General features: G+C 37.4%; 1 long non-coding RNA gene across 3 annotated transcripts in view; it reads left to right on the top strand.

The window, feature by feature from the left end:
- LOC144379859 (uncharacterized) overlaps positions 1-22,279 on the top strand; it is a 92,079-nt gene extending 69,800 nt beyond the window's left edge. For 2 of the 3 annotated variants that reach the window (XR_013443347.1, XR_013443345.1), the window contains one exon: positions 21,443-22,279. This is a non-coding gene — a long non-coding RNA (uncharacterized LOC144379859). Of the gene's footprint in view, positions 1-9,033; positions 9,115-21,442 lie in introns of all 3 variants that reach the window. The other variant, XR_013443346.1, reaches the window with a different exon arrangement.
- The last annotated feature ends 3,947 nt before the right edge of the window (positions 22,280-26,226 follow it).

The raw sequence follows: 26,226 nt of genomic DNA, 5'->3' as shown, positions 1-26,226 counted from the left end.
TACAGAATTTATTCAGTAACTCCAGCTTGGTTTGGTAATTCAGTGGCCAGGCATTATCAAGTTCTATCCTGGTTCTAGCTCAGAATAGCTGCCTTCCACAATATAATTTGATGGAAGGGATAAGAATATTTCTTCAGAATTCTTTAATCCCACTTAAAATTAATGCCTTAGTGGGATGGACGACAGTGATAGCAGCATAGTTTTCCATTCTTGTTACTCCTCCACACAAAAAAAGAGCACCTGGAGAACAAAAGCAAAGCAAACAGTTAAAACCCAAAAAAGCATGAACAACATATACAATTAAATCAGGTGACAGAGAAACCCTACAAATTCCAAAATATATCAATAGCTAACCAACATATAAACCTCTGAGTGGGTGAAAACAGAGGGAATCTATCTGACATATGCAAAAAGAAGAAAATCCCCCAAAAGACTATGAGTATGCACTGTAAATCACTGCAGGCCAATCTGAAAACAGCACTGACACTGGGAGGGGTTTGCCTAGTGCAATATGGGGTGAAGGCAAGGAGACTGTGCTAAGGAGGGTCAGAAGATGCTAGAGCAGCCTAGCCCCCCGTGAATTGTAAACCAGCCAGGCATCCTTTCCAGAACAGAGCTTTACATAAGAGACAGGGGAAATGAGAGAGAATAAATGACAATCAAAACTGAGCAAGATAGGGATAGGAGAGACATGGATAAAAAGAAGCAGATAAATGTGGGGAGGGAATCAGAACGGGGAAGTCCCAGGAGCATGCCAATAATAGTTTCCAAGCACTGCAAGAAAACAATAGAAAATCTGACCAACATCAAACATTTTGACAGCAATGCCTTATGCCAAAAGGAAATGGGGTAGCATATTTATGATACTCAAGAAAATGTAAACCAAGGACTTTATGTCTGGCACAACTGATTATAACTCAGAAAAGGCAAACACAAAGTTATCAATTATTTAAGAACTCGGGAAGTATTTTTCCCATGGACACCTTCTGAGGAATTGCTAGAGAACAAGCTTCAGAAAGTCAAAATGATTAGAGACATTGTCATAAGTTCTGGGGTTGACTATTAAATAGTTACCAAGAGAATTAAGAATAAGTGAATTGAAGAGAGAGCATTTGGCAGGTAATGGTCATGTGTTCAGAAAAAGTAGATATGGAACAATCATTAAAAATGGGAGAGAATGGGGAAGAGCACAGGCAAAACATGTTTAACTGTCCTCAGCAATTACATTGGTGGCATAGCATTAGTATTGTTATTCTGAGACTGTTACGTGTGTAATGAAGGAAAAAAGAGATGAATAACTGTGGGATAAACTATTTCTGTCATTGAGAAGATTCTCCTTTTGGAAGAAAGGAGGCATAGACATAATACAAAAAAGAATAAGTAGAAACTCTGTAATCCCAAATTTGAGTTGCAAGTATCAGTATGATCTCATGAGGTCATTTGTTTTAAATACATGTATATTTCCTAGTTCTTTCCATTGAAGAGACCTAGAAACAATGCCCAAATGAAGTAGTAGTGAACATTACTACTACCTAGATTGTGATGCTGAAATGCAATTTCCCACTAAAAGAAACCAGGAAATTTTAGGGAAATTAGTAATTCCAGGTCTGGGGCAAGAAATACAGAAGGTGAGCTTGGAATATTCTGTCATAGCAAAAAAGCCATATCAAGTCAAAATCAGGGATAGAATTATCAGGGATAGAATTTATGTCTAATAACTCCAGTCCTCTAAGCATCTTCTATGTACCATATTTAGCTACTACATTGGGACCATGAACTTCCTCTCTAGGACTTGCCTAGATTGCATGCAAGTCTTTGTTTAGAGGATCTTTCAGTTTCTAACCTCTCTGGTTCATAGTTATGGCTAATTTTATGGCAAGAACATCTGTTCCTTGGGATCTAGACTCTAATCCATTACAAGCTCCCTTCATATTAGCAGCAGTAATGTCCAGCCCCTATCTGCTTGGGATGGATCCAAACAGGTGTCTTAGAAGCAAAAGTCCCCTAATCACATTACAGAATGCTTTGCCATGTGGTAATATCCATTAATGAAATCCTTCTTGACTCAGGGCATGATAGATGCCAAGGGAAGATCTCTTTCAATAGGAGATTTGAAAAGCTATTCTTGTTTCTTGTTTTGTTTTGCTTGCTTTGTGCATTGATCAATAAATTAATGTAATAAACTTGATTCAACACCTACCATGAGCCAGAGCCTACCATTCAAGGCTCTGAAGAGACAGCAAAAATCAAAACATATGTGATACTACTCTGAGAAGTTGACAATCTCTTCATCCCGACCATCATAAGGAAGTTTGTAAGGTGAGAAGAGTTTATCCACGGCTGATGATATGCAGTGCATCTCCTAGGAATATAGCTCCAACGTTGGAACTGCAGATTAGCAGCTTTCTCCTTGAGACAGGCAAAAAGATCTTATTTTCTAAATGATTGTGACCCCCTCCCTCCTGTGAAGGCATGGCGTAAACAACATGAATGGGAAGGAACCAGTTGCTCATTGTGTGCATTTTTAATCCTTTCATTATATTTAAAGATGCACTAGACAAAATCAGTATATTTAGCACATTGTAAGAGTGTCAAATTCCTGTAAATTGAGTCATATTTTAATAGGCTTTTGAACAACTGCCATGCTCATTCCACACTGATGCTTTTCTTCCTGCTGGACCCCTCGTGTGTAGTCATTTGACCTTCTGTATCTGTCCCGATCTGAGTCCTCACAGAGTAAGCTCTGACAGTTTCAATGATCCACTCAAATCTGGTGTTTCCTATATTTTAATTTTGTCTCTTCAATTCAAAGTAAGAACATGAAGTATGTATGTGTCCAAGGAGCTGAGCAGATAATAAATGACAAGAAAAATTGTCTTAGTAATGGTCAATGTGCCCAAGGAGGCCTTTTTAGAAATAATCTGACTTTGAGTCTTTTCATAAAACAACAAAAAAAAGGAAAAGTATAAGTGTCTGCTTCATTAGCTAATATTTAATTTTATGTCATGTTTGCTTAAAATGAGGAGTACCAATTCCTTCATGCAAATAGTAAGCACAAAACTTATCATCCACCTATCACCCTTCTATATTTTGTTAAACATGTAAAACATGTGTTAATATCACTCACATAAAAACCTCTTTCCTATTTCCCTCTGTTTTCTTTCATGATAAAGCAAGGATTTTGTTTTCTCTCTTTTGGCAGATAGCAGTAAATTAAAAAAAATAATAATAATCTGAGGGCTGTATCTTTTCTTATATTTACTAGGCTCTAGATCTTTTCACAAAGAAAGATTGTCTATATTCTTTAGAAATGGATGACCAAGTGCCTCACTTTTTTATTGTCTCGAGAGATTACTAATTATTTTAACATCTTTTGAACAAGTCAGACTTTATTTCAATACCTAGTAGCATACTTTGTATAATAATAATGATGATGATAATAATAATAAAATGGACCTTCTTGGTTGAATAAGGAGAACAACTGTATCAATTAGTCTGTAATAGCTTAAAGCCAGGTAAGATGAGGTTATCCTGTTCCATACCTGTGCTGAATATAAGAAACCATGTCAGCTTATAGAAAGCAAACGAGAACTGAAACATAATGGACATCTAGTGTTTGACCAACATTCCACCTACCACTTCTGAAAATGCTTCTGGGAATGGTTTCTGTTAAGAGATACAAACAATTACATTTCCTTTTTTCCCCACTCAATGTAAGTTTGAGACTTTGGCTTAATTAAAAAACATTGTTATAGTTTCTTTGGATGTAATAGGATCTGTAATATAATATTCCTTAAGTACTAGGGAAGTATTGTGTGATTGAAAGTTTACATACTTGGTCTCATATTTTCTGTGTCCATTTGTAGCTTGCTCTTTTGCTCAGCATTATGATTGGTTATGTTTTCATAGTGAGTGCTTCTATATTGACTTAAGTCCCTTTCTCAAGGTTTGGGAGGGGGAGCACAATATCAAAAGTTGAAGCATTAATGGAGTCCTGCTTTCCTTCCCCAGTTGATTAGTCCATGAGTGGAGTGACCATTTGGAATCAGATGTTTTAATATGAGACCAGGGAAGTAGGCTCAGTGCCTCTGTGGTGGTAGAGCAGTGAAATGTAACCTGAGATTTGCCAGCAGCCACATTTCTAACAAAGTGGAAGGGTGTCATGATCTAAGCCAATATGGCAGCGATTAGAAAGATGGAGATGGTATTGGCAGTGCTCAAGTTTCTTGGTTCCGGGACCTTATGTCTGAGGCTGTCTGTTTCTCCTACAGTTTGATGATGTTAACAATACATGCTCCTTTTTATTCTGCTTGTGTTGTGTTGGGTTTCTGTCACTGGCAATCAAATTTCTTGACTAATGAATAATATATGTTTTCCTTTCACTAGAGAGAGAGAGAGCATTAGTATTTGTTGAGGGTCTACTATGTGCTGGTCACTGTACAAAACACTATGTGCATTATTTCAGGTTATCCTTAAGCAGTGCTATGAGGTAAATATTTTTATTTAAAATTAAGGAATTTGTAGCTGAGAAGCTGAGACACAGAGAATGGAAAGAATTTTCTTAAGCCAAATAGCTAATACATGTCAGAGCAAAGATTCACATACAGGTTTTTTTGACTTTGGAATCTATGCTGTTTTGCTATTATATCATGATAATTGGAAGGTAAGCCAATATAAAATGTGTGATTTAGTGAAAATATGTCCCTTGGGGGGGCGCCTGGGTGGCTCAGATGGTTAAGCATCTGCCTTTGGCTCAGGTCATGATCATAGGGTCCTGGGATCGAGTCCCGCATCGGGCTCCCTGCTAGGCGGGGAGCCTGCTTCTCCCTCTGCCTCTGCCTCTCTCTCTCTCTCTCTCTCTCTCTCTAACTCTTATGAATAAATAAATAAAACATTAAAAAAAAAAGAAAATATGTCCCTTGGTCAGGGAATTGCATCCCCACTCTCTCCCTTACTGGCTATGCGACACTGGACAAACAAAACTCTTCTTCAATTGTCTTCCTTGACCTACAGAAGTTTATCTTATGCAAAGAATGTACTATATATTCACCATTTGATTCATATAAACTGATTATTTTTCAAACATGATATGGATTTCCAGAGAGTTTTCCATAATCCCTGGCTCTGCATCTAGGGCCAAGTATTTACCACACAGTGAGGAAGGGTTAATATTTTTATTTGTTTGTAGCCAAGAACAAAGATATACCAAATGACCTATTCAGGGATTCAGCCCCCCAGATCAAACTCACAATTGATAGAAGACACAATTCCTAATCAATAAATATTAACTTAAAATAGCAGCTACTGGTTAGCAGTGGTTTTAAAAACCTAGTGTTTTCAAAAGTTCTTTTGGTGTCAATAGGTTAAATCCCAATAATCCTTTATTTAGTGTATGTCAAAAATAATATGGTAGTGCCCTATTATGAAATTATATGATATTGTTTGGTTATTTTATGGTTAAAATAGACTTTCCAAAACATCATAACTTCCTACAGTAGATTCTGAGGCAAAATTTAACCTTCAGGCCAGTTTTGGTCCCATCCAACAATGTAAGAAACATCTCAAAGTATTTTTAACTCTTAAAAAGAAAACAAACTTATAGGAACAGAAAAGAAAAGTTTTGTTTTTTTTTTTCAAAGATTTGCTGTTTGAGTACTTTATAGGTGTAGTCAGGTTTTTCACACATCCCACATTCACCTAGAAGTTAGGAGTGAATATTAATATTTATTCTTTTTTTCCTTCTATAAATACTGTGTTTTGAGAGTTTGGATTGGTTGAGCTTTTATAGGTTCTCTTTTTAATCCATTTGAATATTTTGATCATGTCAGATTTTCTCCTGCTGACATGATTGTGTTGACATGTGCAAGCCTGTATGAAGAAGAAAAGCATGAAGGTGGTTCAACTCAAGCAACTGGCTAGTTACTTATTATGAAAACTGATGCATTGATTGAACTTTAAAGTTTAGCTTCTGTCTCTTCCCAGATTTGTGACAAAAAGCAAGAAATGTTTTTAAATGCCTATCACTTTCTATAAGAAAACAATGTCTTAGGTCAAAATTGTTACTGCCATCCCTTATGTGTAAAAAATCAACAGAAGTTTACACACCAGGAAAAATTACTCTCATCCTGTAGAGCCACACAGAAAAAGAAATCCATGCTATTTTTAATTTATAAGGTATTTTTTTTTCCATATCTGTTTGAATTCTCAAAGGTTTTCACTGGAGGGTATTATGCTATCCCAGATTCTTACTACCTGGTTAGAGATACTCATCAATGCTATAGATAAAACATTTCAACTCCATTCTCTCCTATCAGGACCTCTTTATTTATTCTGATTTTCCACTATAAATATTTGTAAAATGAGAAAAATCCAGAAGGGATGATAAGAGAATGGCCATAGCTGATTAGAATCTGAGGAAACAGAAAAAAATTAAAACCTGGATTTCCCATCATCTTTTATTCTGTACCCTGGAGGATGACACTTCAAAGATTGCTCTCTGGATAATATTTCCTGGAAAATAGACAGTGAGTTTTTTCACCTATAATATTTCTCATAAGACTTCAAAGGAAGGATGCATTTCTGGAATGGAGGAATTTCTAGGCCATTATTGCATGTCTATAGACACTGCAGCCCTCACATGTTCCTTGTTCTTTAGCTTTTAGACTGTTCTCAGTCTCCCTGGGCATCTTCTTCCTCTTCCTCTACTTGTTTCTTAAAATATTCTCAAGGGTTCTGTCTGTAGCATTTTCTCAGTCTGTAAACAAATTCAGAATTCCTTATGATTTCAATATGCTGTTGGCTCCAATATCTTTACTTTTGGCACTGATTTTTCCTTAGCTCCCAACCCATGTAACAAAATGCCTCCTGAAAGTCTCCCGTTGTAGGGACCTCAAATTTAACATGTCTGAAAACTGAATTATCTTCTCTTGAAGCAGATGTAAATTGGAGTGACTGCCTGGCCCATGGCATTTCTTTTCACCTGGATGAACAAAGTTGATAGGTTGGGTTGGGCAAATCACATTCTGTTTTCCAGAGACTTGAAAGCTGAATGGAGAAACTAAAAAATATAAGTGGTTGGATCTTACTCACTTTGAGGCACTTCCAAGAAAACAAACTCTTTGCCAGGCAGAGAACCCAGAGCTATCCAAGTTCCTGCCAGAGTCTGTTTTTGTTTCTTATTAGTATATCATTAAAGCCTTCTCCTCTTCATGCAGTTCTTATATTTAATAACCACACCCAGCTGCATAAGCTAGAACCTAGAAATCTCGCAACTCATCTTTCTCTCCTCATTCAGTCATTTACTCAGGATGGAGATATGGCATTTTAGGCAGAGGTTATATTCTAACATCTGAAATCATCCATAGTCAAAACTTACACTGAAAAGTCCTGTAAGATTGGAGACTAGCTTTCTGTCTTTCAATAGATCCGGTGCATTCACTTTTTCATCCAGGGCTGGAAAAGATGGCTGCTACTTTAATTAAAGAGCAGATGAAGTAGTTAATTTACATTTAGGGACTAAGTGTCTAAGTGTCTGCAGACTTTAAAACTTAAGTCTCACATGCAGCGTGGTAAGATGATCATAGGATCCAGGGCACTCAGCAACTGAAGCTGACCAAAGAAATAACAGGGCCATGTCTCTCACTTCATGTTCATCACACAAACTTTCTCTTTCTTTCTGTATATCTTCTCAAATTCAGTGAGCATGTTATGGGATGCTGCTAGACCTCCTACCTGTCTCAATCTCTCCATTCATCCCCATATTAGCTATTTTGATCCAGCCTAACACTTTGTGATGTAAGAATTATTTCCCCCATTTATACACGAGATATTGGAGTCCCAAAGTTATCAAAGCTAACTCTCTGCAATTACACAGATAGGAAGAGGCAGCGCTGAGCTTCAAATCCAGAGATGGTACGCACTTTATACAGTATGATGCAGACCTACATGGAATACAGAGGAGAGTTTTTATGACTGAGATGATCCAAAGTGACTTGATAGAGAAAAATGACATTTGAGCTGGCCCTTAAATAATGAGGACAGCATGTAACATGGAAAAAGAGGATTTTAAGTTAAGGGAATATCCTGAGCAAAAACCTGGATAGATGAGTTCAGAGCATATTTGGGGAAAGGCAAGACTAGTCCAGGATTTTGTAAGAAGCACACATGTACAGAAGTAGGATAAAATAAGTCTGGAACATAAACTGAGAGTGGGACTTGGATGTCATCAATGAATAAATGAGAAAAATGGGTGGAGAGATGGAAGGATGGAAGAAGGAAGTAAAAAAAGAAAGAGAGAGAGGAAAAGAGGAAGGAAAAAAGAGAGAGAAGATGAGATAAATGCACCTGTTCAGTAACGGGCAAAATGATTATCTATTGTGTCTTGGGGATCTTGCCATTACATGGAACTACCAAGATCTGGTTTTGACTAGTGTCAATTTATCCACATTTTAAACAAAACCACACTAACTGTGGATGGGAACATTTAATAAAAAAGGATACAAACTGAAAGGATATATACTAACTTCAGGACAGTAGTTTCCTCTACCGAGGAAGAGAGAGAGGACTGATCATAAGTGGACTCATATGATTTCATTTTTAAATAAAAAATGAGAGAGAAAGAGGAGAGAGAGATCTGAGATCTGAGATCTGAGAACAAATATGAGAAAACCTTAACATTTGAGACTTCTGAGTAGAAGGTACATGAATATTTCATATATTACACCCCACTTTTCTGTGCACTTGAAATATTTACCAATAACAATAGAAATTAAAATAAACAAACTACATCATCTTACTGAAAACAGAAGGAAGAATAGAACAGAAAATTACAGCAGAAATGCAGAGTGAGCAATGTTGAGTGGAACAAGGTGAACAACTTCATCATTTGGACATGTATAGAAGGTTGGTAATCAGAAGAATGCTGGGCCTCTTGGACTTTATTATTAGTAACTAGAATCCTATGTGATAGGATAATTTTGAAGAAATTAACTTAGGAAGAGATCAACATATACTTTCCCTATCCTTTCCATTAAGGACTTTTCCCAGAAGAGGAAATGAATAAAGACTTTCAAACATACATTTATAAAGAGAGTGAAGACCACAAGGAAATATGGTGTAAGTAATTCTAGAAATTTTTGGTAGCATAAAACCTAGGACCAAATGACTGAAAAGATGTGATTATATCAACTGTATTATCCTTCTCTAATAGTCTAAACTTAAATATTTAATAAATATCAAATAATATCAATAATAGAAAAATAAACCAGTGAGGCAATAAAAATTCCAAAACCAGATATTTGCATATGTCAGATCTTGGTATATGACAGAACTGTCTTTGCATATCAGTAAGGAAATTGGACTCCCTTCAATGGATGGTAATGAATAAACAGGTTTACTATGAGAGAAATAAGTAAATGAATTTAATTCTCTACTTCAAATCATACATAAAATCTTAAGTTGATTTAAAATTTAAATATTCGTGACAGCATTTTCAAACTTATAGAAGAAAACAGAGGAAGATACATTAAATAAGACAAAAAGTACAAACTATAAAGAAAAATATTGATATATTTCATGACATTAAAATTAATATTTCTCAGCTTTTGCCTTTTGCCAGAGTCTGAATTTCCTGTCTCATCTGAAACATCAGCAACAGACAATATATATATTCAATACGTGGCAATCAAGGCACTGGACATTAGGGAATGAAAGGCAGTGACCCCTGAGACAGAAGTAATACATGAGGTGAGCCTTATAATTACCCCCAGTTTACTGCCTTGAGAGTTTCCAAGCTGGATTGCAGTACAAGGTACCCACACAGAGTTCAGAGGTCTCCCTGAGTTGAGCAGATGGAGCTAGGAGTCTGAAAAAGACAAGGAAGCTAGAGTTCACAGGGCAGAATGCCATCCAAGAGAGAACTGCATGGAAAGAGAACTTTGGAGAGGTGCAGATGGTTCCCCTCAATCATCCACCAGAGCTCTGATTAGCATATGCATGTAAGGAAACTTTTTGAAGTCATTGGGAAAAACTTCTGAAAGCATTACAGGGAAAAGTAATTAGGGCTTAAACAGAGGAGCAGTGTCTGTTCCCAAAAGGTAGAATGCAAATCTTCATAATTCAGAGGGACATAAGACTACAAAGAAGGGTCCTGCCTCAATATCTGGGAAAAATTAACCCTAGACTAAATGCTACATTGGTCTCACCTAACACAGTTTAATAGTAAGATCCGAGAAGATGAAATTGTTTCTCAGTAGCTTAACTGTGTACCAGAACAAAGTCAAAGTATATTTTTTGGATTACAAAACTATCCAGTACCCAAACAAGGTAAAATTTATAATTAAAAATGACCACACAAGGAAAGAGACAAGAAAATACAACCCAGAGAGAAGAGAAAATGAATCAAAACTCACCGAAAAGTGGCACACATGATAGCATTATCACAGAAGAAATATTAAAAGTTATCAATAGTTACTGCATTTCTCAGTAATTGATAAAAAAGCTAATCAATAAGGATATGGAATATTTGAGTAACACTGTCAACCAACTTGACGTAAATAACAGTTTTAGAACACTCCTGAAAGAACAGCAGAACACATTCTTTTCAAGTGTGATGGAGCATTTACCAAGATGGACCATATTCTGAGCCATAAAATAAGTATCAATGAACTTAAAGGATTCAAGTCATATAAAGTATGTTCTCTGATCACACTTCATTAAATTATAAATCAATAACAGAACTCTGGAAAATCCCAAAATATGTGGAAACTAAATAATACACTTCTAATAACCCGCGGGTCAAAGAATAAATCAAAAGGAAAATTGTAAAGTATTTTGAACTGAGTAAAATGAAATCACAACATATCAAAATTTGTGAGATATCACTAAACTGTACTTGGCACACAAATGACTATATATATTTTAAACAAGGAAAGGTCTCAAATCCGTGACCTCAGCATTAACTTTAAGAAACTAGAAAAAGAAGAGCAAATTAAGGTTGAAGTAAGAAGAAAGGAGATAATAACATTAGACAGAAATCAATGAAACAAAAATCAGAATACAATAGAGAAATTAATGAAACTGAAAGATGATTCTTGAAGATCAGTGAAATGTATAAACTGCTAGCCAGACTGATCAGAAAAAAGGGAAAGAAAACACAAATTACCAATATCAAGAACAAGAGAGATAACGTCAGTACAGATCTGGTAGACATTAAAAGGACAACAAGGATTTATTATAAACAACTTAGGCCAATTTATTCAACAACTTAGATGAAATTGACTAATTTCTTGAAAAATATAAACTATCAAAGCTTACTCAAGGAGAAATGCATAACCTGAATACATGATATAACTTGAATATATATTCAATGAAAGAAATTCTATTTCTAGTGAAAACCTTGACCACAAGAAAAAGAAAATGCACTCCAGGCCCAGATGCCTTCACTGGTGAATTTTATCAAACAAATAAGAAATAAATAATATGAATTCTATACAAACTCAGAAATTTGAAAAAGAGGAAATATTTCTTAACCTATTCAACAAGACTGGCATTCTGATACCAAAGCAAAACAGAGATGTTACAAGAAAGAAAACTGTAGGGCGCCTGGGTGTCTCAGATGGTTAAGCATCTGCCTTCGGCTCAAGTCATGATCCCAGGGTCCTGGGATCGAGTCCCGCATCGGGCTCCATGCTCCTTGGGAGCCTGCTTCTCTCTCTGCCCCTCTTTCTTGCTCTCTGTCTCTCATGAATAAATAAATAAAAATCTTTAAAAAGAAAGAAAGAAAGAAAGAAAACCGTATGCCAATATTCTCCCAGGAAGATAGATGCAAAAATTCTAAGCAATATTGTTTGGTGGTTTTTTTTGTCATTTTTTAAATTTTATTATGTTATGTTAATTACCATACATTACATCATTAGTTTTTGATGCAGTGTTCCATGATTCATCGTTTGTGTATAACACCCAGTGCTCCATTCAATATGTGCCTGCTTTAATATCCATCACCAGGCCAACCCATCCCCCCACCCCCCTCCCCTACAGAACCTCCAGTTTGTTTCTGAGTGTCCATAGTCTCCCATGGTTTGTCTCCCCCTCCAATTTCCCCCCCTTCATCTTTCCCTTCCCACTATCTTCTTTTTTTTAACATATAATGTATTATTTGTTTCAGAGGTACAGGTCTGTGATTCAACAGTCTTACATAATTCACAGTGCCCACCATAGCATGTATCCTCCCCAATGTCTATCACCCAGCCACCCCATCCCTCCCTCCCCCCACCACTCCAGCAACCCTCAGTTTGTTTCCTGAGATTAAGAATTCCTTATATCAGTGAGATCATATGATACATGTCTTTCTTTGATTGACTTATTTCACTCAGCATAACACCCTCTGGTTCCATCCACGTAGTTGCAAATGGCAAGATGTCATTCCTTTTGATGGCTGCATAATATTCCATTGTATATATATACCACATCTTCTTTATCCATTCATCTGTCGATGGACATCTTGGCTCTTTCCATAGTTTGGCTATTGTGGACATTACTGCTATAAACATTGGGGTGCCTGTATGCCTTTGGATCATAACATTTGTATCCTTGGTGTAAATGCCCAGTAGTGCAATTGCTGGATTGTATGGTAGCTCTATTTTCAACTTTTTGAGGAACCTCCATACTGTTTTCCAGAGTGGCTGCACCAGCTTGCATTCCCAACAACAGTGTAGGAGGGTTCCCCTTTCTCCGCATCCCCGCCAACATCTGTCATTTCCTGACTTGTTAATTTTAGCCATTCTGACTGGTGTGAGGTGGTATCTCATTGAGGTTTTGATTTGGATTTCCCTGATGCCGAGCAATGTTGAGCACTTTTTCATGTGTCTGTTGGCCATTTGGATGTCTTCTTTGGAAAAATGTCTGTTCATGTCTTCTGCCCATTTCTTGATTGGATTCTTTGTTCTTTGGGTGTTGAGTTTGATAAGTTCTGTATAGATTTTGGATACTAGCCCTTTACCTGATATGTCATTTGCAAATATCTTCTCCCATTCTGTCGGTTGTCTTTTGGTTTTGTTGACTGTTTCTTTTGCTGTGCAAAAGCTTTTTATCTTGATGAAGTCCCAATAGTTCATTTTTGCCCTTGCTTCCCTTGCCTTTGGCGATGTTTCTCAGAAGAAGTTGCTGTGGCTGAGGTTGAAGAGGTTGCTGCCTGTGTTCTCCTTTAGGATTTTGATGGACTCCTGTCTCACATTTAGGTCTTTCAACCATTTTGAGTCTATTTTTGTGTGTGGTGTAAGGAAGTGGTACAGATTCATTCTTCTGCATGTGGCTGTCCAATTTTCCCAACACCATTTGTTGAAGAGACTATCTTTTTGCCATTGGACATTCTTTCCTGCTTTGTCAAAGATTAGTGGACCATAGAGTTGAGGGTCCATTTCTGGGCTCTATTCTGTTCCATTGATCTATGTGTCTGTTTTTGTGCCAGTACCATAGTGTCTTGATGATGACAGCTTTGTAATAGAGCTTGAAGTCCGGAATTGTGATGCCACCAGCTTTGCTTTTCTTTTTCAACATTCCTCTGACTATTTGGGGTCTTTTCTGGTTCCATACAAATTTTAGGATTATTTGTTCCATTTCTTTGGAAAAAGTGGATGGTATTTTGATGGGGATTGCATTGAATGTGTAGATTGCTCTAGGTAGCATTGACAGCTTCACAATATTTGTTCTTCCAATCCATGAGCATGGAACGTTTTTCCATTTCTTTGGGTCTTCCTCAATTTCTTTCATGAGTATTTTATAGTTTTCTGAGTACAGATTCTTTGCCTCTTTGGTTAGATTTATTCCTAGGCATCTTATAGTTTTGGGTGAAATTGTAAATGGGATCGACTCCTTAATTTCTCTTTCTTCTGTCTTGTTGTTGGTGTATAGAAATGCCACTGATTTCTGTGCATTGATTTTATATCCTGCCACTTTACTGAATTCCTGTATGAGTTCTAGCAGTTTTGGGGTGGAGTCTTTGGGGTTTTCCACATAAAGTATCATATCATCTGCGAAGAGTGAGAGTTTGACTTCTTCTTTGCCGATTTGGATGTCTTTGATTTCTTTTTGTTGTCTGATTGCTGTGGCTAGGACTTCTACTACTATGTTGAAAAGCAGTGGTGATAGTGGACATCCCGGCCGTGTTCCTGACCTTAGGGGGAAAGCTCTCAGTTTTTCCCCATTGAGAATGATATTTGCTGTGGGTTTTTCATAGATCGCTTTTATGATATTGAGGTATGTACCCTCTATCCTTATACTCTGAAGAGTTTTGATCAAGAAAGGATGCTATACTTTGTCAAATGCTTTTTCTGCATCTATTGAGAGGATCATATGGTTCTTGTTCTTTCTTTTGTTAATGTATTGTATCACATTGATTGATTTGTGGATGTTGAACCAACCTTGCAGCCCAGGAATAATTCCCACTTGGTCATGATAAATAATCCTTTTAATGTACTGTTGGATCCTATTGGGTAGTATTTTGGTGAGAATTTTTGCATCCATGTTCATCAGGGATATTGGTTTGGAATTCTTTTTGTTGGGGTCTTTGTGTGGTTTTGGGATCAAGGTAATGGTGGCCTTGTAAAATGAGGTTGGAAGTTTTCCTTCCATTTCTGTTTTTTGGAACAGTTTCAGAAGAATGGGTATTAATTCTTCTTTAAATGTTTGGTAGAATTCCCCTGGGAAGCCATCTGGCCCTGGGCTCTTATTTGTTGGGAGATTTTTGATTACTGCTTCAATTTCCTTAGTGGTTATGGGTCTGTTCAGGTTTTCTATTTCTTCTTGGTTCAGTTTTGGTAGTTGATACATCTCTAGGAATGCATCCATTTCTTCCAGATTATCTAATTTGCTGGCATAGAGTTGCTCATAATATGTTCTTATAATTGTTTGTATTTCTTTGGTGTTGGTTGTGATCTCTCCTCTTTCATTCATGATTTTATTTGCGTCATTTCTCTTTTCTTTTTGATAAGTTTGGCCATGGGTTTATCAATCTTGTTAATTCTTTCAAAGAACCAGCTCCTAGTTTCGTTGATCTGTTCTACTGTTCTTTTGGTTCCCATTTCATTGATTTCTGCTCTGATCTTTATTATTTCTCTTCTCCTGCTGGGTTTAGGCTTTATTTGCTGTTCTTTCTCCAGGTCCTTTAGGTGTAGGGTTAGGTTGTGTATGTGAGACCTTTCTTGTTTCTTGAGAAAGGCTTGGATTGCTATATGCTTTCCTCTTAGGACTGCCTTTGCTGCATCCCAAAGATTTTGAACAGTTGTGTTTTCATTTTCATTGGTTTCCATGAATTTTTTTAATTCTTCTTTAATTTCCTGGTTGACCCATTCATTCTTTAGTAGGATGCTCTTTAGCCTCCATCTGTTTGAGTTCTTTCTGACTTTCCTCTTGTGATTGTGTTCTAGTTTCAAAGCATTGTGGTCTGAAAATATGCAGGGAATAATCCCAATCTTTTGGTATCAGTTGAGACCTGATTTGTGACCTAGGATGTGATCTATTCTGGAGAATGTTCCATGGGCACTAGAGAAGAATGTGTATTCTGTTGCTTTGGGATGGAATGTTCTGAATATATCTGTGAAGTCCATTTGTTCCAGTGTGTCATTTAAAGTCTTTATTTCCTTGTTGATCTTTTGCTTAGATGATCTGTCCATTTCAGTGAGGGGGGTATTAAAGTCCCCTACTATTATTGTATTGTTGTCAATGTGTTTCTTTGCTTTTGTTATTAATTGCCTTATATAATTCTGCTCCCATGTTAGGGGCATAGATATTTACAATTGTTAGATCTTCTTGTTGGATAGACCCTTTAAGTAGGATATAGTGTCCTTCCTCATCTCTTATAGTCTTTGGTTTAATATCTATTTTTTATGATATAAGGATTGCCACCCCAGCTTTCTTTTGGTGTCCATTAGCATGGTAAATGATTTTCTACGCCCTCACTTTAAATCTGGAGGTGTCTTTGGGTCTAAAATGAGTCTTTTGCAGACAGCATATCGAAGGGCCTTGTTTTTTTATCCAATCTGATACCCTGTGTCTTTTGATTGGGACATTTAGCCTAATTACCTTCAAGGTTACTATTGAAAGATATGAATTTAGTGCCATTGTATTGCCTGTAAGGTGACTGTTACTGTATATTGTCTCTGTTCCTTTCTGGTCTATGTTACTTTTAGGCTCTCTCTTTGCTTAGAGGACCCCTTTCAATATTTCTTGGAGGGCTGGTTTTGTGTTTGCAAATTCTCTTAGTTTTTGTTTGTCCTGGAAGCTTTTTATCTCTCCTTGTGACAGCCTAGCTGGATATAGTATTCTTGGCTGCATACTTTTCTCATTTAGTGCTCTGAATATATCATGCCAGTCCTTTCTGGCCTGCCAGGTCTCTGTGGATAGGTCTGTTACCAATCTAATGTTTCTACCATTGTAGGTGACATATCTCTTCTCCCGAGCTACTTTCAGGATTTTCTCTTTGTCTCAGACTCATAAGTTTTACTATTAGATGTCGGGGTGTTGACCTATTTTTATTGATTTTGAGGTGGGTTCTCTGTGCCTACTGGTTTTTGATGCCTGTTTCCTTCCCCAAATTAGGGAAGTTCTCTGCTATAATTTGCTCCAGTATACCTTCTGCCCTTCTCTCTGTTTCTTCTTCTTCTGGGATCCCAGTTATTCTAATATTGTTTCATCTTATGGTATCACTTATCTCTCGAATTCTTCCCCCATGATCCAGTAGTTGTTTATCTCTCTTTTTCTCAGCTTCTTTATTTTCCATAATTTGGTCTTCTATCTCACTAATTCTCTCTTCTGCTTCATTTATCCTAGCAGTTAGAGCCTCCATTTATGATTGAACCTCATTAATAGACTTTTTGATTTTGACTTGGTTAGATTTTAGTTCTTTTATTTCTCCAGAAAGGGTTTCTCTAATATCTTCCATGCCTTTTTCTAGCCCAGCTAGTATCTTTATAATCGTCATTCTGAACTCTAGTTCTGACATCTTACTACTGTTGGTATTGATTAGGTCCCTGGCAGGTGGTACTGCCTCTTGTTCTTTTTTTTTGAGGTGATTTTTTTCCATCTTGCATTTTGTCCAGAGGAGAATAGATGAATGAGAGAACAAAATGCTAACAGGGTAACAATGACCCCAGAAAAATATACACCAAACAAATCTGAAGAGACCTGAAACTGGGGAAAAAGAAAGGGAAAGAAAGAAAAAAGAAAAAAAAAAGAAAAAGAAAAAGGTAAAAAAAAAAAAAAGAATATGATCAAATATGATCAGGCTGGTGCATAGATCAGTGCCACACACAGATTTTGGTTGTATTTTGGTCTGTTAGAAGAAAGTGCCTCCCAAATTTTTAAAGAAAGAAAAGCTTATATATGTTCAAAAATAAGGGTAAATACAATGAAGGGATGGAATATGACTGTAAAGATAAAAATTATAAACGATTTTATAAAAGGAATTGATAAGAAGTTGGTTGAAAAAAGAAAGAAGAGAAATTAAAAAAAAAAAAAAGGAGATAATGTGATCAGGCAGGAGACCAGAACAAAGCCATATACTAGAGATTTAGGGTATATTTTGGTCTGTTAGAAGCAAGTGTATTCCAAAATTTTAAAGAGAGAACAACTTATATATATACACCAAAAATAAGGTTAACTACTATGAAGGAATAGACCATGACTCTAAAAATGAAAAATAAAAAAGATTTTTAAAAAGGGATTGATAAGATGTTGGCTGAAAAAGGGAAAAAGAAAATTTTAAAAAAATAAAAAAGAAAAAAAAGAAAATTAAAAAAATTAACTTTGAAAGACTAAAGAATCAGGGGGAAAAAGCCATGAATTCTATGTGCTGTATTCCCTTAGCGCTGGAGTTCTGACGTTCTCATTGGTGGGTAAATTTGGTCTTGGTGGGTTGTTCTTGCTGATCTTCTGGGGGAGGGGCCTGTTGCCGTGGTTCCCAAATGTCTTTGCCGGAGGCAGAATTGCCCCGCCCTTGCCGGTCGGGGCTAAGTAATCTGCTCGGGTTTGCTCTCAGGAGCTTTTGTTCCCTGCAAGCTTTCCCTACAGCTTTGGAGGACGAGTGTGAAAATGGCGGCCTCTCAATCTCTGCCCCAGAGGAGCCGAGAACTCAGGGTCCCACTCCTCAGTGTACCCCCAGAGTAAAGCATTCAATCACTCCTATCTCCCCGGTCTCTGGCCGCACTCCGTGCTCACCCGGCCTGTGACCGAGCATTTCTATCTCTGGCACACGACCCCGTGTGGAGTCTCCAAACCCAACAGATCCCTGCGGTGTGCTCCTGCACTGCTCCTCCCAGGGAAGGAAGGGGAGTCTCCCCGGATCTGCCACTTGTTGGGTCCCTGCTGGAGGAGCAGTGGCCCGACTGTGCCGCGGATCATGGTTTATGGCAACTCCAAGCTGAGAGCCCACTCCTCGGCTCCGTCTCTGCAGCTGGCTTCCCCGCTCCGAAACCTGGGAGCTCTGCTACACTCAGGCACCCCTGGTCTTTCTGTGGCCCCAAGGGTCCTGAGACCACATTGTCCCAGCGAGGGTTCCACCCCCCGCTTAGCCACTGGAGTGACATTCCTCAGCGGAGCCGACTTCTAAAAGTTCTGATTTTGTGCCCCTATGCTCTATCACTTGCCAGAAGCAGCTGACAGAGGCCCCCTCCCCCACCATCTATCCTCCCGAATATCGCCTTGGATTCACTTCTCTGCACGTCCTACCTTCCAGAAAGTGGTCGCTTTTCCATTCAGAGAGTTGCTGCTCTTCTTTCCTTCCATCTCCTGTTGAGTTCGTAGGTGTTCAGAATGGTTTGATCCCTATCTAGTTGAATTCCTGGGACCAGACGAAATTTAGGTCTCCTACTCCTCTGCCATCTTGCTCCTCCCCCCTAAGCAATATTATTTAGCAAATCAAATCCAATGCAACATAAAAAGGAAGATGCATGGTGACAAAGAGGGATTTATATTCCAGATACGCAAGGCTGGTTTATCAGTCACATATCAATCAACATAATTCATCATATTAACTAACTAAAAAGAGAAAAACCAAGCAATCATCTTAACACATGCAGAGAAAGCAATGTCAAAATTCAGCATCAACTTCTGATTAAAAACTTTCAGCATTGAAAGAATAGAAGAGAACTTGCAAAGGGGCATCTAGGGAAAACATACTGGAAAAATACTTAATGGTGAACAATTGAATGGTTTCCCTCTAAGAGTAGGAATAAAAACAAGGATCTCTGTTCTCACCATTTCTATTCAACATTGCTCTAGAAGTTCTGGTCAGTGCTTTCGAGCAAGACAAAACAGTAAGTCATCCAGATTAGAAGAGAAGAAGTAAAACTGTCTTTAATCACAAAAAAGTTATAATTTATTTAGAATATCTTATGGAATATATGAAAACCTGCTACATGAGTTTAGCAATGTTGCAGGATACATGATAATATATAAAAATAAATAATTTAGTGAATATATATATTCACAAATAATAGACAAACAGATTGAAAATAAGAAAATTATAATAGCTTCAAAAATATTAAAACTTAAAGATAAGTCTGACAAAAGATGTATGAGACCTATACACTGAAAACTACAAAACGTTGCTGAGAGAAATTTAAAAAGATCTAAATACGTGGAAAGGTATACTATGTTCATAGGTGATAAGCCTCTATATTGTTAAGATCTCAATCCTTGCCTGATTATAGATTTCAATCAAAATCCTAGGAGAGTTGTGTGTGTGTGTGTTTTTTTTTAGAAATTGGAAAATGGAAACTAAAATTCATATGGAAATGCATAGGACATATAATATCCAAAGTGACTATGAAAAAGAAGGACATCAGTTGGAGGACTAACACTACCTGATCTCAAGGGTTATTATAATGCTTTAGCAATGAAAAAGTGTGGCATTGGCATAAACATAGATAAATAGATTGTCAAGCTGCCAGATATCCAGGTGGTCAATTAGGACAATGAGCCAAACTTGAAGTAACCATCAAGTTTGTATCCACTCTGTGTGACAGTGCGTTAAGCAGCAAAAGAGAAAAGACCTGGCTCCCCAGTGTCTGCTTTTCCCCACAGATGGCCCTGAGCATGGGTCAGATGATATGCAACACAAATGAGAGAAATCATATCACTGCTAAGGAGTTCTAAACGAAAGGCTCCTGCCTTTTGTACCCACCTGGAGTAACCAGGGTTGGAAGATGGGAAGGGCTGGAAATGGAAACATATTGAGTCAGAGTGAGGAAAAGTCCCTCAGACAAAACTCCCTACACCTCCACACACTCTTCCATAAATAGGTCTCAGTGGGCTTGGAGTGGGGTGGAGAAAGTGCCTCAGTCCCAGCTCTGATAAGGAGGCCTTGGAATGGAAGTGCCAGGGCTGTAACGCAGATATGCATATAAGTATGACTGGCCAGGGGAAGGTGGGAGGGTTGTGTCCTTAACCGCAGTTCCTTCCAGAGACTACAGCAAAGTGGCTGTACACCAAGCCTGACGTGGGGAGGACAGTCTCCCCCATAAGGCCTACTGCACAAAGCCTTGTAGTTGCCTATGGTTGGGCCTGAAGGATCACGCATAGAATTTTGGCCAGGAGCTGAACTCCTCATACATCAGTGGAATAAAAGAGAGATTCCAGAAACAGACCCACACGCATATAGGCAACTGATTTTTGACAAAAATATAAAAGGCAATTTAGTGGCAAAATTATCATCTTTCAAGAGACAGTGTTGGAAAAACTAGATATCCATATGCATAAAAGAAACTTGGAGCCATACCTCACACAAAATACAAAAATTAAGTGGATCATAGACCTAAATGTAAAATTTAAACAATGTCTACAAATCAGAATGTATCTATATACAATCACCTATGAGACATGTAAGCATATGTTCATAAAAACACTTGTCACAAAACTTCAAGTCAGCTTTATTTCTAATATTCAAAATTGGAAACAGTGCAAATGTTCTTCAATATGTGAATGAAGAAAAGATTTGTAGTATATCCATACAATGAAATACTGTTCTGAAAAAAGAAATATTGATATATGTGTATAACAACATGGATGAATCTCAAAAGAATTATGCTGAGTGAAGGAAGCCAGATGAAAAAGAGTACATACTGTATGATCGCACCTGTATTAGAGTCTAGAAAGTGCAAACTCTACTATCAGAAAACAGATCAGTGGTTGCTCAGAGATGAGGGTTGAGGGATATGGAAGGTGGGTCATGAGGGAGGGATTTCAAGGGAGCAAGAGAAACTTTTGGGTCTGATAGAGATGTTTATTATATTGATTGTGGTGATAGTTTAACAGATGCATATATATGTCAAAACTTAACAAACCGTACATTTTAAACATGTATAGTTTATTGTGTGTCAACTATACCACAATAAAGCTGTTTAAAAATGATTAATTTCTGGCCATGAAAATACATCCTTCTTTCTTGCAGATAATTATGGAGATGAGTCCTAAGCTTCACATGCTGTTGGATGGCAGAGAAATAAAGCTAATGACAGGTTATTCAAGGAATTCCCTGGGAATGATGACTTGAATGATAAATCTGGTCTTTACCCCTTCCCAAGGTCTTGCTCTAGGATATTACTGTCTTCTTCAGATCACCTCTCCATGTCTCAAAAGCAGCAACATTAGGCAATTACTGTTCACACTGTACCACTTAACTCCCAACTTGGTCATAGAAACTGTCCTCAGTTTCCTTCAGTAACAACAAGACTTTTCTGAAGACTTGCGGGAAAATTGACATAAACTGTGAAACAAAAATCTCAAAATCAAATACGTGATTACTATCAGTGGAGTGCCAGAGATGGCTTCCACTGGGCCATGAAAAACAATTGTGAAATGCTCAGCAATTTTACAAGCTAGTGGGTAAACACAGCTATTATGAAGATTAAATTTTATACTTTTATGATGAAATTATAGTAAAAACAAAGATAAAAAATACTCAAAACTCATCACTTCCTACTTTACTACATTCACTCTTACCTGGGCTCTTGAGGTTTACACATCTACCCACGTCCATATTCAATGACATCATGCCTATCCCTTGAAATTGGCTATGGTGGGAGTATTTGCAACTATTACAAATCAGGGCTTGATTTATTGTTTAGTTGATTGTTGAGAAGATGACAAAGAAAATGTTAATGCAGATTAAAGTAAAATTGTAGCATGTTTGTAGTTGTTACATTGTGAATAGTACAAAAGCTCAAGGAAATATTATTCCATTATTTGAAACTATTATCTGATTCAGCAAATAAATTGCTTTGGTTCACTGACATACCAAAGTTGTGAGATGTTTTTGTTGTTTCACTTTTGTCTTACACATTAACATAAATAAAAATATCAACCGATATTTATACTGAAACTATATTCATTCATCAGTTGCGAACATGAGTTGGCTTTACAAGATTCAGCAAAAACCAAAGAAAATATTCTGTTTTATGTTCTATTATTATTTGTAAAGTTTGTGCTATGTAAACATTATATCACTAAAATGTATAAAAACTTAAGTATATAGATTTGCATTCATTTTTTCCCCTAGAGAGCCAAATGCCAAATGTTTAGCAGTGTATTACTGGGCTACTTTCACAGTTCATAAACCCAGACCTGATTCAGAGGTTTTCCCTCATGGTTATCTTGGCATTGGCCCCTTCCATTCATTTGCTTGGAGATGCCGGTTCACTTCTCTCCCATGGGAGTTGTCTATTCATGAAATGTGGACCATGGACAAGGGTATTTTAATCACATTTCCATAACTAATAAGTCCCCTGGAGTAATTTTCTCAAAACAAGGCAATACTTAACTCTTACAATGGCAGTAATTTTTCCACATTAATTTTTCAGCTTCAAGAGGTATCCTGTTAGGTAAGTTAAACACCAAAAGCAGAAACTACATGAGTAAGATGGATAGATTTGCTACATTAACTACAAATGCTTTTGTAGTATCAGAAATATCATTCACAAAAATAAAAAGCTAAAGATAACTTAGGAAAATAAATGCAGGGGACACCTGGGTGGCTCAGTCAATTAAGCGTCTGCCTTTGGCTCAGGTCATGATCTCAGGGTCGTGGGATCAAGTCCCACATAGGGCTCCTTGCTCAGTGGGGAGCATCCTTCTCCCTCTGCCTGCCACTCCCCCTGCTTATGCTCTCTCTCTCTCTGACAAATAAATAAATAAGTCTTTAAAAAAAAAAGAAAAGAAATGCAATGAATACTTCAAAGAGTTATTAGCTTTAATCTATACATAATTTTTATACATCTATAAGAAAAGGTGGTATTTCAATGGGAAAACAAAAACTGGTAAAAGTCATGAATAGAAACTTCACAAAGTAATCCAAGTGGCCGATAAAATACAATAATCTCACCAATAATAATAAAAATTAAATTTAAAATAAGGTATCATATTCACTTTTTTTTATTTTTTTAAAGATTTTTTATTTATTTATTTGACAGAGAGACACAGTGAGAGAGGGAACACAAGCAGGGGTAGAGGGAGAGGGAGAAGCAGGCTACCCGCTTATCAGAGAACCCCATGCGGGACTCGATCCCTGGACTCAGGGATCATGACCTGAGCGGAAGGCAGACACTAAACCGACTGAGACTCTCAGGCGCCCTCAAGTACTCTTGATGGGAGTAAATTGGCACAGACTTTCTGAAGGGCTCCTTGGCCGTGTTCTCCATGTCTCTTGACTTCATGGTTGCACTTTGTGCAAAGATGTAGCTAAGAGAGTTTGTCATGACTTTGTTTATAATAATGATATATATATATATATAATATTTAATAATTATATACGAACATTGTTTATAATGACGTATTACATGTCTAACAAGAATGAATTTGTTAAACTCTTCATATATATATATACACATACAGAATATTAAACAACCATAAAAATATATAATGAAATATTGATAATTATCATGGAATGACTCTAATGATGTATAATTTTGGTGTGAAAAATAGCATCTTAAAACTATATGCAGTATTTTCTCTCTTTTGGTGGAAATATGTATGTGTATACATACACATACACACGATCAATAAGATTGAAGGATATACTCAAAAATGTTAAATGATTTTATTTCAGGTGTTACTTTCTTTCTTTCTTTCTTTCTTTTTTTTTTTTTTGCTTATTTGTATGTAATTGTTCTGCATTGAGAGCACATTTCTTGTATAATAGAATTACATCTCCACACTATTTCAGCACTTTATAAATTTCATAATCAGGTGATTCAAGGACTTGTTGGTGCTCAGATTCTTTGGGATTACAGCTGTTTTGCTTAGGGATGCATTTGGAAGCAGCTTAGTAGGGTGAGTATGACCTAAGAGGGCACTCCTGGAAGGAGGAGAATTCCTTGTGTTTGCATTTTTCCTGGCTATGCAAATGCTGTGCTGAATGGAACAGCCCACAGGTGGCTGCTCTCTTTGTGCCTCAGTGTGGAAATTTGGAGAGAGTGACTCATTTTACTGGTGATGTGATTCTGGGTTTGGTTACCCACAGGCATTTCTGCTCTGACTGGGTCCCCTGGAGGAGGTTTTATTTTAACATGTTAGCAGAGGCTTTTCCAGCCCAAGTGAAAGGTTGTGAATGACAGGGAGGGAAAACACCCTCTCAATTATCTCCATTTACAAGGATTGGGGCAGCCTGACCTCCTGGTTTGTACCCTTCTTCGACATCTCTGGGCAAAAAGCCTCAGGCTTCTGACTTCAGGGTTGGAATTTTGGCTACAGGACAGTGTCTCATATTTGAACCATTTCTATACTTTTACCCTTTAAAATTATCCTAGAGAGTTCTCTATACGTCTACCATGGAAGGCTCAGCAGAAAGGATACTTTTGGAAATAAGGGACTGTGGCATTTGCTGCCTAAGAAATTGAGAAACCTTCATCTGCACTTACAAGGGAAGTGAAATTTGATAGGATCTGTGTTCTATATTAGGAACAGTCTCCCCATCATTTCTTCTGTTCAGTCTATTGAAAAAGCCATCATTAAGAGCAATCAATTTATAATTCAACTTGATAACCTACACTGAATTTCAAAAACAGACCAGGAGCTGTGCTAGATACTAAAATAGAAAAATTAAACAAAGTTTAGAGGCCAAGTCTGGTAACATAGAATCCACAAGCGGCTTTGTGTGAATGAATATGGGATGTCCAAAAAGTCTGAAAACATAGGTACATATGGATAATACTCGGTGCATAACACCAAGGACTTCTCCGATATATAAAACCAGTAATGTAATAGCATCTAGGTCTTTAGACTTAATAGATACCTTGTTGAATATAGTATGATAAGCACTGGGGTGACAGTATAGTTAGACCCTAGATGCCAGTGAATAAACAATTTCGTCTGGTGGAAATAAGTCAGAGAAAGGGATAAAAAGTTTGGAGGATGAGTGGATATTCATAAGGTGAAGGAGTTGAGGAACAGTATTCCATGTAGAGGAAACAGCACTGAAAGTTGGACGGACCATGGTCCTGTTTGACGATAGAGCTCACAAAAACTTTTCAAGAAGTGGAGGTGCAGAGTATTGTTTATTTGATTGGGAGGCTGGGGTATTGGCAACTAACTGGAGGGATTATGGGGCCAGTTTCCTTCCATTCTTGACCCTTCAGCTGACAGCCAGAGGTTTGACAATCATCAGATTGAAACTGGTAGGAAACATAACCAACAAATGTTTAGGGAGTGGGCAGGGCAGTTAACAGGGGTGGCAGCTTATATTTAGGAAGCATTAAGTGTAAATCAGAGATGTTCCTGTTTGAAAATCTGTAGTGGCTTCCAGTGCTACCAAATTAATCATAAACCTCTCCGCCTGTGGAGTCTCACACAGTGCCTGGAATAGTCTTCTGTGGGGCTGGGGTCAGATGGGAGAAATTTCATAGCCAATATTCTTGATCAGACCTGGAAACTTGGTCTAGTCCAAGTCCATGTGAACGATTGAGGGTGAATAGGATCAAAGCCCAAGTACAAGGTTTTGGGATAGAAACTTAATGAGGATTCTCAGACACTCACCTGTTGCTTTGTGGAAGCCTGTAAGAAATGCAGACTCTCTGCCCTGCCCCAGGCTTAATGAATCCAAGCTGCATTTTAACAAGATGCTCAGATGATGTTTATACTACTGGTCACTACTGGTCTGAAGACTACATTTTGAGTAGCCAGGGTCTGAACTGCTGGTTCTCTAACTTGGATGCACATTGAAGTTAACTGATGAGTCTTAAG

This window comes from Halichoerus grypus, chromosome 1 (assembly GCF_964656455.1).
Source record: "Halichoerus grypus chromosome 1, mHalGry1.hap1.1, whole genome shotgun sequence".
Taxonomy (NCBI): Eukaryota; Metazoa; Chordata; class Mammalia; order Carnivora; family Phocidae; genus Halichoerus; species Halichoerus grypus.
The sequence above is the reverse complement of the archived record's forward strand: the minus strand, read 5'-3'. Positions and strand labels throughout refer to the sequence as shown.